Genomic DNA, 7,500 nt, shown 5'->3' on the forward strand with positions numbered 1-7,500 from the left:
ACGTGCTGTGGCACTATGCCAAAATAATGAGACCGGTATTTCACAGTAACTTTTACGGCAAAGTGCATAAAGAAAAACATCAGTCTGGGCTGATATAGGTTTCTTTTTTTTTTTCCTCTGACAGTCAGTCATGGTCAACATCAGATTAACTCCATGTGAATACAAATGGAGTGTGTTCAGGGCCAGCTCAAAATATCTCCTTACCGAGTTATGGAACAGTACTACTGACCCCTAAATGACTCCCTTGGAGGTTTATTTTTCTGCGGGGGACGTGGGATGGAGTGATTGTAGTGCTGTCCCAAAGTCACCGTCCCCTCAAGTCCTGTCTTGGAGGGGAAAAACAAACAAACAACAACATGTGATTGTGTGAGCCGAAATATCTTGGTTTTCCCAATTGAAACAGGTGGATGGTTGTGGAAGTGGTTTGAAGGGGCGTTCAAATGGGTCGGCCGAGAAAGACTTTTAGTATTTTTGTTGTTGTTGTTGTTGTTGTTGTTGTTGTTTTGTTTTTTTTTTTGCATAAAATTTACTATTTTCAGGAACCGTGAGGTTTTCTTTCAGTGCCTGGAGCCATTTTCGGGCGCGACACCGCTATCAGGACCCCTCCCTTCTTTATCTCTCCCCCCCCCCCGCCCTCCCTTCCTCCCGCACTCCCCCTGAAAACTAATGCTTTTTCATGCAGAAAAATGGACCGAGCGATCATCTCACAGAAAATGGTGCCAAACGCCTTTGCCGTTTTACTGACGTCACCATCTGAAATAACAACAACATGTCCTATCCTTTGCCCCCTTCCAAGCGTTTTAATCAACAAACGAAACAACAACAACAACAAACTAAAAAGAAGAAAGAGAGAGAGAGAGAAAAAAAAAGAAAAAAAAAGAAGAAGTTTTGAATTTCTTCCTAGGAAAAAAAGTGGGGAGTATTTTCATGGCTGCAGTCAACCATAAATTCCTAGGATCCTCTTCAGTGTCAACAATATTGCCAGGGTGACACTGACAGCACGTGACTTTCCAAATATGGAGTGTAATGCCTCATGTCTGGGTAAGAGGCTTGTCGCCCCTTTACTTATTGTGCGAGCTCAATACGCCGCTGTAAATTTCAATCTAGAGAGTTCTCGCTGCAGTGAAGCGAAGCTTTAAATAAATAAATAAATTAATTAAAAAATTAAAAAAGAGAAAAAAAAAGAAAAATGAAAAAACATAGCCGAGGCGAACGACCCGTCTGTCTGCAAGTGTATTTGTTTTACCATCGGAGTGGATTATTCTACAACACACACACACACACACACACACACACACACACACACACACACACACACACACACACATTTTTTTTTTTTTTGTTCCCAAGGACAACCCTGTTGTGTTGCCGTGGGTTCTTTTACATTCTGCGCACGGTAATCGCTTGTTGTTGTTGTTGTTGTTGTAGTTTTGCATTGTGTAGTCCGAATGACTACAAAGCTGCACAGACCAAATTACCACCACGTGAGCACAGACGACGTGGCGTGGATACAGAGGAGAAATTGTTTCGTTCAAAGTGAACGGGCAATAGTTGGGGCAACAACCAATCCACCAACCAACCAACCAACCAGCAACAAGGAATTGTTTTGCAGCGTAACAAGGAACAGACGGACGGCAAACAGAAGAGATGGTCTATACCAGTTCAAGTGGAAGCAGGGCCAAATATTCTCTCCCCCCTCCTTGACGCACGTAGTTTGTACCCCCGACCCCCACCCCACCCACCCCACCCGCCACCGTCCCTATCATTGCTCAACCTCTCTTTTCCATTCTCTCTCCCTCATCATCATCCATCATCGATGCCTCGAAGCGACAATTAGATTATCTGGCTGTCGCTGCCAATATCAGAGTAAAGTGAAAATCTCTGCTGAAGTCTGAGAGAGGCGAAGGAAGAGCAATGAGGGCATCTCTAACACTGCGCCATCTACAGTCATTAGTGGGCTTGTAGGTCAACCTGGATACAACTGAGGTTTCGAGAGGATAGAAAGAAAAGAAAAGAAAAAGAAAGGTAGGTAGGAAGGAAGGAAGGAATGAAGGAAGGAAGACAGACAGAAAAACAAGAAAGCTTTCACCGTTAGAAAATTCACCTCGTTTGTCTTTCGCGTGCAGTGAATCATCTCTCTCTCTCTCTCTCTCTCTCTCTCTGTGTGTGTGTGTGTGTGTGTGTGTGTGTGTGTGTGCGCGTGCGTTAGTGCACGCGAGCGTCCGTGCGTGCAAGCGCGTGTGTTTGTGCATGTGCATCTCGTCCGTACATGTGTGCATGCTGGCGTGCGCGTGTGTGTGGTTCTCTCTCTTCCTCTCTCTCTGTCCCTGGAAACAATGTCTGGTAAAGTCGTCAGTTCCACTTTAATGCCGGGAATAATATAAAAGGAATAAAGAAATAAAGGAAGGGACAAAGAAAGAAAGAACTGAAGAAGGAAAAAAAAAAAAAGAAAGAACGAAAAGAAACAATAAAAAAAAGAAGAAGAAAGAAAAAGCAAATAATGGGAAATTCGAAGGAAAAACAACAACAACATTGTTTGATTGTTGGAAGTAGGCCCCATAGGAAAGGATGTATATAGTGGGTTGTGTGCTGTGATGTCATGATGTTGCAGTGAACCTGTGTGTGTGTGTGTGTGTGTGTGTGTGTGTGTGTGTGTGTGTGTGTGTGTGTGTGTGTGTGTGTGTGTGTGTGTGTGTGTGTGTGTGTGACTGACCTTTTGTTAAGTATTTTGAGAGGGTTTAAAGTCCTATATAAATGTACTGTTGTTATTATTTCATTATTATTATTGTTGTTATAACAACAACAACAACAATACTACTACTACTACTACTACCACTACTACTACTACTACTAATTAGTATTATTATTAGTGTGAAAAATTGAACAGTTTTATGATGATGATGATGATGATGATGATGATGATGATGATGATGATGACGGCGACTATGGTGTTAACGCTGGTGTTTCAATAGAAAATAAATGCAACCTTCGATGCATGGGAATTATTCAAGAAAATACAATAAAATAGATATAAAAAAGAGGAAAGGACGAAGAAGGAAAACAAAACTTTTAAAGCAGCCAATACGTTACAGTTTATTACGAGGGTTAGTGTGGGGACAAAGCCATAAGCCTCGTCGTTTGGAAGCTGCTGTGTATATTGCACGCTTCACGACGAGTTTTGCAGAAGGCATGAAGGCGTTTTCTGTCAACACCCGATGGTTTATTGTTAACTTCTGGGTGTGTACAATGGTGCATGTTGGAGATATATAAGCTTTTGCACTTTAACGCACGCACACCATGCACACACGCAGCATGTACGTATGCATTCATGGAAACATGCGCGCGCACATGCACACACAAAGATAAATACAGACGACAGACGCATGCATGCATGCACACACACACAGAGAGAGAGAGAGAGAGAGAGAGAGAGAGAGAGAGAGAGACCCATGCAGATTGAAAAAGACTGAATGAGAGAGACAGATACAGATAACTATAGACAGATAGAGAAGTAGAGAGAAAGAGAGAGAACCACACGGAAAGAGAGAGGAGAGAGAGAGAGAGGAGGGAGGGAGCCAGAGAAAAAAATAGAGCAGAAAAGGAGAGAGGGAGAGACAGACAGACAGACAGACAGACAGACACCACCATCCCCCTTGTGTATTGAAGAAGGAAAGATCGATGGAACGAGAAACCTGCCCTGACATCCCATTTCCACGTGGACCCCCTGAGACTCTCTGGGGCAAAGCGCTTGTTCTATTGGTTGACAAACAGGACTGGGCAGTTATGGGCCAGTGGGTCAGCTTGCTGTTTACCCCAGTTGGGGTGACCTCTTGCGGCATCAGTCTTTGTCATGGCGTCGCATCTGACTACTGGTCAACTTGGGCCAACACGCCCCAATCTACAATGTGTCCCTGGCGATTTTTATTTTTACCCCGCCGCCCATGTTTTCTTCCGATCTGAAACCATCACACTCCTGTGTTGTGTTAATTTGGGTTGTACTGCTGCGCTCGTGGTTTGAGTGGTGCTGTGTTGTGTGGCACTGGTTTGCACGATAGTGTGGGTGTGCAATCATTATCAACTGTTGCCAAGGGTGCGTTCTATCCCCGCTGTTGTATTCATTGTTCGGATATGTCAGTCTGTTTAACGTATCATGAAATGCTGTTCTGCTATGATCAGGGTGACCACCGTAGAAGAGGTGAACACAAAATGGTAAGGAGTCAAGATACATAAGTGAAGTCTCAGAATTTGTCAGCTCAGATCCAGACGAATCAGAAACAAAAGAAATTATTCTAGACTTCGGGAGGATTAAGCTAGACCTCATATCGCATGCAATTAAACTGAGACAGACAATCAGAAATGTTTGAATGAGTTTGAATTTCACGGAAAAATCATTTCAAACTATCTAAACTTAGAGGAAAATACGGGGGGAAATATCCAGAAGGCACAGCAACACCTGCATGGAATACAGAAAGAAATTTTAGTTGACACCTACAGAGCTCTCGTTAAAAGTGTGTTAATCAACTTTTGCCATTACTGTCTGGTGTGAAAATGTCAACAAGGCATAAAACCACAGTTCCCAACAAGATTGTAAAACGTGCCACCATCACCACCAAGATTACTGGGACTGTTATGCCATTCGTGGATGACACGTGGCTACATATAGAGGCACAGTCAGTCAGTCAGTCAGGACGAACCACACCCGACTTTCATGATTATGATGATGCTTCCCTTTAGCCCGTCGGTACAGAAGTCATTAGACCTGAGACCTACACTTTTGCCAACAACGACTCCTCAAAACGTAGTCAGCGGCTTGTCTCTGGAACTAACACTGAAAGAAGTGATCAACAAGCCATCAGTCTCTAGCCCCGTGTGAAACGTGCGCCGTATGTACATGAGAGAACGGATATGGGCATGTGGATGCTCTCTCCCTGTGTCTCTGTCTGTCTCTCTCTCTCTCTTATCCATCTGTCAATCTGTGTGTGTGTGTGTGTGTGTGTGTGTGCGTGTGCGTGTGCATGTGCGTGTTCTTTATTATATTCTTTCTGCATGACTTTTTTGTTTTGTTTTGATTCTCTCTTTCTCCCCTTTCCATTAAGTATATATGTGCTATTGTAACAGATATAGATTAGCAAGGATAGACTGATTGAAAGGGCCATGCCTAAAATCTTAATACTTGAATAAAAACACGTTTTGAGTTCTGAGTTCTGAGTTCTGTGTGTGTGTGTGTGTGTGTGTGTGTGTGTGTGTGTGTGTGTGTGTGTGTGTGTGTGTGTGTGTGTGTGTGTGTGTGTGTGTGTTCTCTCTCTCTCTCTCTCTCTCAAACCAATATTCTGACCCCCAATTTTCCTTATACACTTGGTGGCTAAAGACACTTTCCAGTTTGTTCGGTAAAAAAAAAAAAAAAAGATGCTGGGGTAAGATTCAGTCTGGAGACATTATTTTGTTATGGGCCTGGTAAAAGTTGTGTTCTGTTGGCCATTGTGGTTGAGGTCAAGGCTTTCACGAGACAAGGGTTTTTTTGTTTTTTTTTCCCCAAAAGACAATAGGGTGGTGGTAGTGGTGGTGTGGGTGGTGATGGGAGTGGACTGAATGGAGGCTGTATGGGTAAAAGACAAAAAAAAAATAAAAATAAAAAAAAAAGTATGTATGTGAAACGAAAACAGATCTGAGATGGGAGGAGAGGGACAGAGAGGCGGGGAGACTAATAGAATGATGAGTTTATATGCACAGACACGCACGCACACACACACACACACGCACACACGCACGCACGCACGCACGCACACGCACGCACACACACACACACACACACCCCACATATATATATATATATATATATATATATATAGAGAGAGAGAGAGAGAGAGAGAGAGAGAGAGAGAGAGAGGCGGGACACAGACAAAGAGAAACATGGAGTGAGTGTAACAAGGGAAGAGAGAGGTTAAGTGGAACGAAAGAAAGAGAGAGAGCGAAGGGGGAGAGACGAAGACAGAGAAACGGAGAGAGACAGATGAGTAAGAGTGACAGAAGGGGAGAGAGAGAGGGGTGGATCAAGCGAGCAGGGAGACAGAGGAGAAGAAGAAGTAGAAGAAGATGATGATGAAGAACAAGAAGTATAAATGAAGGGTAGAGAGAGTGGTGAGTAGATCAAGCGAGCAGAGAGATAGAAGAACAAGAAGAAGGGAGGAAGAGATAAAGAAATATAGGGGTGGAGAGAGAGAGAGAGAGAGAGAGAGAGACAGAGACAGAGACAGAGAGAGGTGGGTGGATCAACCGAGAAGAGAGACAAAAGAAGAATATGAAGTAGTAGTAGTAGTAGTAGTAGTAGTGTCGCATGAAAGAAGGAAGAAAGAGATACAGGGAAGAGAGAGAGAGAGAGGCAGACAGACGACAGACACAGATAGACTGACAGCCGAGGACGAAGAGAGAGAGAGAGGCGGGGGGGGGATAGAGAGAGGTAGACAGACAGACAGACAGATAGATAGAGACGAAGAGAGATAGAGAGAGGGGGGTGATAGAGAGAGGTAGACAGACAGACAGACAGATAGATAGACAGATAGAGACGAAGAGAGATAGAGAGGGGGGGGGATAGAGAGAGGTAGACAGACAGACAGACAGATAGACAGACAGATAGAGACGAAGAGAGAGAGAGCGCAGGAACGCAGGAAGTTTAATGCGAAGGCCACCAGCCTGTCCACATGAGAACACGTACACATAAAGATAACGATTTGGAGAGAGAGAGAGAGAGAGAGAGAGAGAGAGAGAGAGAGAGAGAGAGAGAGAGAGAGAGAGAGGCAGGCAGAGAGACAGAGACGAAGAGAGAGAGAGAGAGAGAGAGAGAGAGAGAGAGAGAGAGAGAGAGAGTACCATTTTTTTATCGTTTCTTCTTGATTGTTATCTGCTTTCTGAAGCATCCTAGAGAGAGTACTATTTTTTTTTATCGTTTCTTCTTGATTGTTATCTGCTTTCTGAAGCATCCTTCACCTTGCGGCTGAAAACTGTGTCTTTCTCTTCCAGACTCCCTCCCTGCTGACAGGAGCTGCCATCTCTCTCTGTCTCTGTCCCTCTCTCTCTCTCTCTCATGTCTCTGTCTCTGTCTGTCTGTCTGTCTGTCTCTCTCTCTCTCTTTCTCTCATGTCTTTCACTACACAATGTCTGTCTGTCCACGTAGCGTCCATCTCTCTAAGTCTCGACATCGCAGGCCAACCCAACACACCTGTGTCTCAAAGTTCCCACTAAAACTGATGCGATCTCTCTCTCTCTCTCTTTCCTTCTTTCTCCCCCCCCCTCTCTCTCTGTGTCCCCCTGTCACACACACACACACACACACACACACACACACACACACACACACACACGTACGATAGTGACCACCCCAAACCACCTCCACCCATACAGTATCTACTATCCCTCTCCCGCTCTGTCCACCCACTCTCTCAGCAAGCACGTGTGTCCGTGCGTGCGTGCGTGCATGTGTATGTGTGTGTGTGTTTGTGTGTG

The sequence above is a fragment of the Babylonia areolata genome, chromosome 2 (assembly GCF_041734735.1).
Source record: "Babylonia areolata isolate BAREFJ2019XMU chromosome 2, ASM4173473v1, whole genome shotgun sequence".
Classification (NCBI taxonomy): Eukaryota; Metazoa; Mollusca; class Gastropoda; order Neogastropoda; family Buccinidae; genus Babylonia; species Babylonia areolata.